Raw genomic sequence first — 7,062 nt, 5'->3', positions numbered from 1 at the left:
TACTCCTCTTAAGACAAATGTTACGTCCTCGTAACTCACTAATACTAGATCCCTAACTATATATCTTCTCATTATCCTCATCACGACCGCATGTCAACGATATCCGCCTATAGCCTCGACACCTACTACATCTACTCCTATATCCAAGGTTCTCTTACTCTAGCTAGCACTCTCGTGCCTCCAATTGTTTGTACTCACATAACATAGATCATAAAATCCTCAATATAACCACCACTCCATCTCTTCCACATTACCACAAAACAACATACTTCTATATACTTATACACTCATCTCCATGATCTTAACTCACAATCCACAATCGTTACGTACGCTCACACTAGATCCTCAAGTTCTTTACTTCACTACCGCAAAACTCATACATAACTTAGCATGACACTCATTCCCCAGCACCCTACACTCACTGTCTCAACAAAGGATTATGAACTACCTGCATCTTTCAGGTCATTACCACACATTTTTTACGAATCACTTGCCATTACCCTGTTTACTAAAGCCTTATCTAGAACAAGATCAAAATTACTGTAACAATCTCTCACAAACGTGTCCCATCAACAGAATATCACTATACCATGACAACAACGAAAACATATACAACTCTATTTCATATCATACTCTACCCTCATTCCCAAACTTAACTCGATAAAGAAAACATCAATAAACAAGACAACTGTCTATCTGCACAAACCGAAACTCGCAGGGAGCAACATCAAACAAAACAACAATCTATGTATAACTGGTATGTACTGTCGAAACTCTAATCATAATCATCCCGCCTACTCCACCACAACCGGTGATGGCATCGCAACACCGCCACCAACAGCCGCACCGCAATGCGAAAATGCCCGCATCACAACATGAAGTACCATGCCCGGATCACCACTCGAGTCACAACAACCACATCGATAAACATCACAATCACATATAATTCCCATAAACACTGACTCAGTATGACATTTCGAACAAGAAAACTCATTCAAAACCGTTTTACTAGATTATAACACAACATATTATACGGAATAAACTGACAAGAACCTCATGAACATCATCCTTACCATTTCACGGAATAAACATGTATCATCAATACACATACAATTTTAACTATCCATGCCAGATCAATCAAATTATTACCTTTTTAACCTCATTCCATTAGTATACTGTACCCAACATAAATTACAAAACAATCATATAACAACTTTATAATTATCACACCATACCACTTCTTGTGAGGTCCGAACCTCACACAAACATTTACACATATCATAGACCCGTAATCACATCCAACTAGTCAATCCTGATCACGTAAGTTACCCCCGATAAAGGTTACCTCTCGCTTGAGTTTAACTCGTATGCCCCTCATAACACATTCTCCCATTCGCATATCCATCACCCCTGCCAAATGTAACCATATCATTAATACTCAACTACTAATAATCGCCTCATATAACCACATCTTATGCTCTCTCACAACCATACATATCAACTTGGTCTCTACAAAAATCAACCTCTTTAGAATTGCTACCTTTCTAATATACCATCACCCTTAACCACTAGTCACAAACGATAACACTACTATTGTCCGGACATCAACCTCTTACACTCATCTCTAAACATCACGATTTCTTTCCTAACTTTGGTTAACATCACTAATAACAAACATCAAATCCATCAACAAAATTACCTCAACGTTCTTCCCAATACTATTCTTAATTGTATTATTACCCGACTCACCACCAAGATTTTATATCGTGCAATTCTCTACCCAACTTTTACTTTACTTAATTCCTCGAAACTCCCGACGAATCAACGTTGTTCAAACTCCTATATAACCATTAACTCAAATCCTCATGATAGTATCATACATCTCGACGATTCCTTACTTTATATCACATAACTCCGGTGAACATTTTCTTAGTTTTACTCCCCTCATTCTTTTCTTTTTACACTCGACAAAAGCAATTAACCACTCAACTCCTTATTACCTCTTACCTAACTCTTTAATGCTCCGGTTACCTTCTCATTGCTCCAAAACTCACATCTCATTATTTCATATCGATATCATCTAACTCTTTCTTACCATAAATATTCTCTTATTATGCTATCACTCACCCTTGTCACCAATCCATCCATAGAATCAACGTTTATTTTTTCAAACAATTGCATCTCCCTTTTTACATCTCTAGAAATCAAAATTCATTTTATACCGTTAATTGCCCAAGGAAATCACACGTTAGTTTCACCTCTTGATAACACCAATTCCCAAATTCGACCACTATCTACCCATCGCGGCATAACTCGATCTCACTATACAACATTTGTTTTCATCCCTCTATAACGGCCTTTTCCCACATATATCCTTAAGCAACACAATCTTAACCGTCTCCCTCCATAAATCCTTACACATACCACTATATCACTATTCACATCCCTCATCTTAATCTTTTCTCTCACGTTTCTTTACACCCACATCACCCTTGCTCATATATACTTACTTTTATATTACTCAACACACGACTATATCACTCACCATATCTCAAAAAAAACATGCTCTTTGCCTCAATTAGCTCACATTCTTCCTTTTTCTTTTTCCACTATCTCCCACATGTCTTCCTTATCCAACACATGTTCCTCATAAGCCATCATTCTCCATGTCATAACTTCCGGTAACTTACGTATCAAGACCGTCTCACATATAAAAGGATGCGTTAAGACTCAAAACATACATGTGTATATACCCTACGACTCAAAACAATGTAAAAACATAGCCACCGGCTCAAAACAAAAGTAAGATCATAGCCACCGACTCAAAGTGGCCGCCCAATAAGGTACTCAGTCGAGTACATAACATACTAGGTCGAGTACAAGGTACTCGGTCGAGTATCTATATTACTCGGTCGAGTTTTCGACTCCAGAAGCAAACTCAATTGTCGCAGAAGGATTACTCGGTCGAGTATTGGGAATACTCGGCCGAGTAGACCTTACTCGGTCGAGTATGAGACTACTCGGCCGAGTTAACGACTCCAGGCGCTAAACAAGATATTATCACATAGAGATTACTCGGCCGAATATGGAATACTCGGTCGAGTATAAAAGATACTCGGCCGAGTAGGGACTACTCGGTCGAGTATCGGCGCAGTTCTCAGCACCGTCCAGTTTTCGTAAAACAGTCATATCTCACTCGTTACTTGGTCATTCTGGGCGTGTGACCTATCGTTAGAATCGTAAGAGGACAAGCTATCACCTCAACTTGGAATCACAGCAATATCGTTTCTAGAACTCGACTTATGACAGTTTTAAGACAACTCTTCCAAAAATCGGTTTGTATACAAATCAAAATTCCTTAACAAAACAACTTAAACATGCATAAAACAAATAATAACGACCCAATACTTCTAAAAACCAGTACAGAGGTGAACTTTTATCATACCCACATGAAAATTAAACACGACATTCATATGCATAGGCGCATGACCTTAATCACATGCTAGTACCAACAACCAAACATTAACATTATCATGATTATGTACCCATGTACCACTACTCTTTTGAAAGCCACATAATAAACACTTAACATGCCAACATATTTCATACCAAATCCGTTTCAACAAGTTTCACCATGTCTTACACATGTTCCCACACATCTCACTTCCTTTCACATGATTCTACCATTCAAGTTACACATACCACACACACGCATCGAAAAGACTCACAACAAATTCCCCCTGATGACCGGCTTGAGATTGTGAGGGCCATAGTGCGACTTCGGGACGTCTCCCAAGTCTTTGCGGTAGCTCCAAACAACTCTCCCCGGGTTCATTTTATTTAGACTCCCTAAGTTCATTGGGTTCATTAGTTTTAGGTGCCAGAATCTTGGCTCGATACCACTTTGTAACACCCCCTCATACCAAGGTACCTTACCAGGACTACCCAAGCATGAAAGGCTGTTACCATCTCGGTTGCCCGAGGTTAGTATATATCAAAAGCGTCCGTCCTAAACACATTTATTAGAAGTACTGTAAAGTATTAATGTTTACAACAATCCAATTCCAAACCAAAACCAATAAAGTGAATACAACTGAGGACAACTACAAAATCATAGCTAAGACTAGTGACTGTGATACTACAACTGGTGATGACGACTTCCCCATGACCGCCCAAGCTCACCAAATGCAATACCTGTCCAGTCTGCTCACCATCCCCGAATGGATCACCGCAGGTTTTACAAAACAACAACAACGGGTCGTACCATTCAATCAATGTAAGACAACAAACAATATAACCGGGCCGATCATCCTCCATAGTAACCGACTACACACCGAAGTGTGTAGCCCCGCCATTACCCATCGCAACAGTAATCCACTCCGCCAGTGGGTGACCGCAGTCCATCCCCACCAAGTCCAGCTCATCAACGAGCGACTAACAATCCCTGTCCCTTAATGTGCACATCCCCTCCCGTGGCGGGTTCCACGGAGGGCGAACTAGGGTGTGAAGCCACTCCCGCAAGTGACTCCACCGCAAACAATACACACATCACAACACACAAATACATCACAACAACACCACCGTCACAACACAATCACATCACCACCGCCACCACAACACCCATACTCCGATGATCAACAGATAACCACAATTACAATACAATCACAATCTTAAATCAATTAACAGTAAACTGAGTAGGGAAACCCTACCTTTTCGCAATCCAAGCACACATAAGCTATCAATAGTAGTTCCTCATGACACCGTCACCTACATACAATAATCACATATAATTCCAATTACCACATCGCACAAAATCCCTTTTCCCCAAATCACAAATTAGGGCAAAACCCTAAAAGACCAATTAATGAAACTTACGAAATTAGAGGCTTACCGACACAATCGACACAAGGGAAAGATGAACTTGACTCACGAACGATCCACACCAAAGGGAGAGATTTGGAGAAGATTAGAGCGCCGTTGAGTGATATGTTGTGGAACAGTGCAATTAGAAACTGATTTACGTTTTATTATAACCCTAATCATCTCCAAATCAAACCGCTGAAATATTACCCGTCAGACCGGATACTCGGTCGAGTGTCGAGTATACTCGGCCGAGTACACTCTACTCGGTCGAGTATTACTCATACTCGGCCGAGTATTCCTAGGCAGAAGCAAAACAAAACACCAACACACTTTACTCGATCGAGTAGGCCATACTCGGTCGAGTACCGGCCTATAAAATCCGTAGTGTTACACATCTTCCCATATCCCTAATGGTCTCTTTGTCGATCTATCGGCCATTTGGAGTGTGATATTAGTGCATTTAAGCTCTCTCATCCCCAACCTTTTACTCACCGAGTACGGCATAACACTCACACTAGCCCCTAGATCACATAAGGCTTTGTTGATCGTGGTGTCGCCAATGGTACACGGTATTGAGAAGCTTCCCGGATCTTTGAATTTTGGAGATGAACTCCCTTGAAGTATTGCACTACTCACCTTAGTGAAGGCGATAGTCTCAAGCTTCCGGATCGACTTCTTCTTTGTGAGGATGTCTTTCATGTATTTTGCATAGGCCGGCACGTGATTGATTAATTCCGTGAAGGGAATTGAGACTTTCAAATTCTTCACAATTTCCATAAATTTTCCAAGTTGGTCATCAAATTTGGGTTTGGCATGACGACTTGGAAAAGGAAGTCTAATCACAATGGTCTCCTTCTCCTTGACCTTGTCTTCATTTTTCTTTGAAATTTCTTCTTTTGATGGTTCTCCATCCTTGGAGTTTTGCACAATTTCTTCTTTGTCACTAGCTTCCACAACCTCATCCTCAACTTGCTTCTTCGGTGCTTCATACCTCGTACCACTCCTCAAGTGAATGGCACTAACCGTTTCATGTCTTGGGGGATTACTTTGAGGTGGTAATTGCCCCTTTTATCTTTGTGAGCTTGAAGATGCTAGTTGAGTCAATTGGGTTTCCAACATTTTGGTGTGAGCAAGGATGTTGTTGATGGTGGTTTCCTTTGCTTGACTATCCTTTTGCATTTGAGTGAAAAACTCTTGTTGATTCTTTTGCATTTGGAGGACCGCTTTTTGAACATCAAAACCTTGGTCATTTTGTTGATTGTATGGAGATTGATTTTGGTAACCTTGGTTTTGGTTGTAAAAGGGTCTTTGATTTTGGTTTCTCATGGGAGGTGGGGTGTATGTTGTTTGAGAGTTTTGAACATTTTGGCTTTTGTATGACAGATTTGGATGGAATTTGGTGTTTTTATTGTAATAGTTTGAATAAGGGGTACCACTCTTGTATGCTTGGAAAGCATTCACTTGTTCATTTGTTCCCCTACATTCACTTTGGTCATGTCCCAAAGTTCCACAATTCTCACATATCCCACTTGGGATTGATGAAGATGCCGTCATGGCATTAACATGATGCTTTGGTGATTTTGAGGCTTCTTCAAGTCTAGCCATAGCTTTTTCAAACTTCAAATTGATGGTATCAATGTGAGCACTAAGTTGAGCACCCAATTGAGTAATGGAGTCCACTTCATGCTTTCCTCCTTGAGTAGCCTTGCGAGGTCTACTATATTGTGAGTTATGGACCGCCATTTCCTCAATTTTGTTCCAAGTTTGATTGTCATCAACTTCGGTGAACATTCCATTTGATCCCATGTTGAAAATGTTCCTTGAATCTTCATAAAGACCGTTCCAAAATTATTGTACCAAGAACCACTCGCTAAGTCCATGGTGAGGACATGAGCGACAAATTCCCTTAAACCGCTCCCAAGCTTCATACAAAGATTCTTCATCCCTTTGCTTAAAGCCCGTGATTTGAGCTCTTAGCATGTTAGTCTTTTCCGGTGGATAGAACTTTTTGTAGAAAGCTAGAGCCAACTTTTTCCAAGAATCAATTCCGAGAGTAGCCTTATCAAGGCCTTTCAACCATTGTTTCGCGGTGCCAATGAGAGAGAAAATAAATAAGACCCATCGAATTTGGTCTTGAGTTACACCGGTTTGAGAAATCGCATCACAATAGTCACAAAAAGTCTCCATATGAGAATGAGG

At 40.4% G+C, this 7,062-nt stretch overlaps 1 non-coding gene across 1 annotated transcript; it reads left to right on the top strand.

The window, feature by feature from the left end:
• The first annotated feature begins 6,736 nt into the window (after positions 1-6,736).
• Positions 6,737-6,843, top strand: LOC141603044 (small nucleolar RNA R71). The gene has a single exon (XR_012524943.1). It is a non-coding gene; the product is annotated as a small nucleolar RNA R71 (small nucleolar RNA).
• Positions 6,844-7,062: the final 219 nt, after the last annotated feature.

Source organism: Silene latifolia, chromosome 9 (genome assembly GCF_048544455.1).
Source record: "Silene latifolia isolate original U9 population chromosome 9, ASM4854445v1, whole genome shotgun sequence".
Classification (NCBI taxonomy): domain Eukaryota; kingdom Viridiplantae; phylum Streptophyta; class Magnoliopsida; order Caryophyllales; family Caryophyllaceae; genus Silene; species Silene latifolia.
Note: the sequence above shows the minus strand (reverse complement) of the source record. Positions and strands in the feature narration are given on the sequence as shown.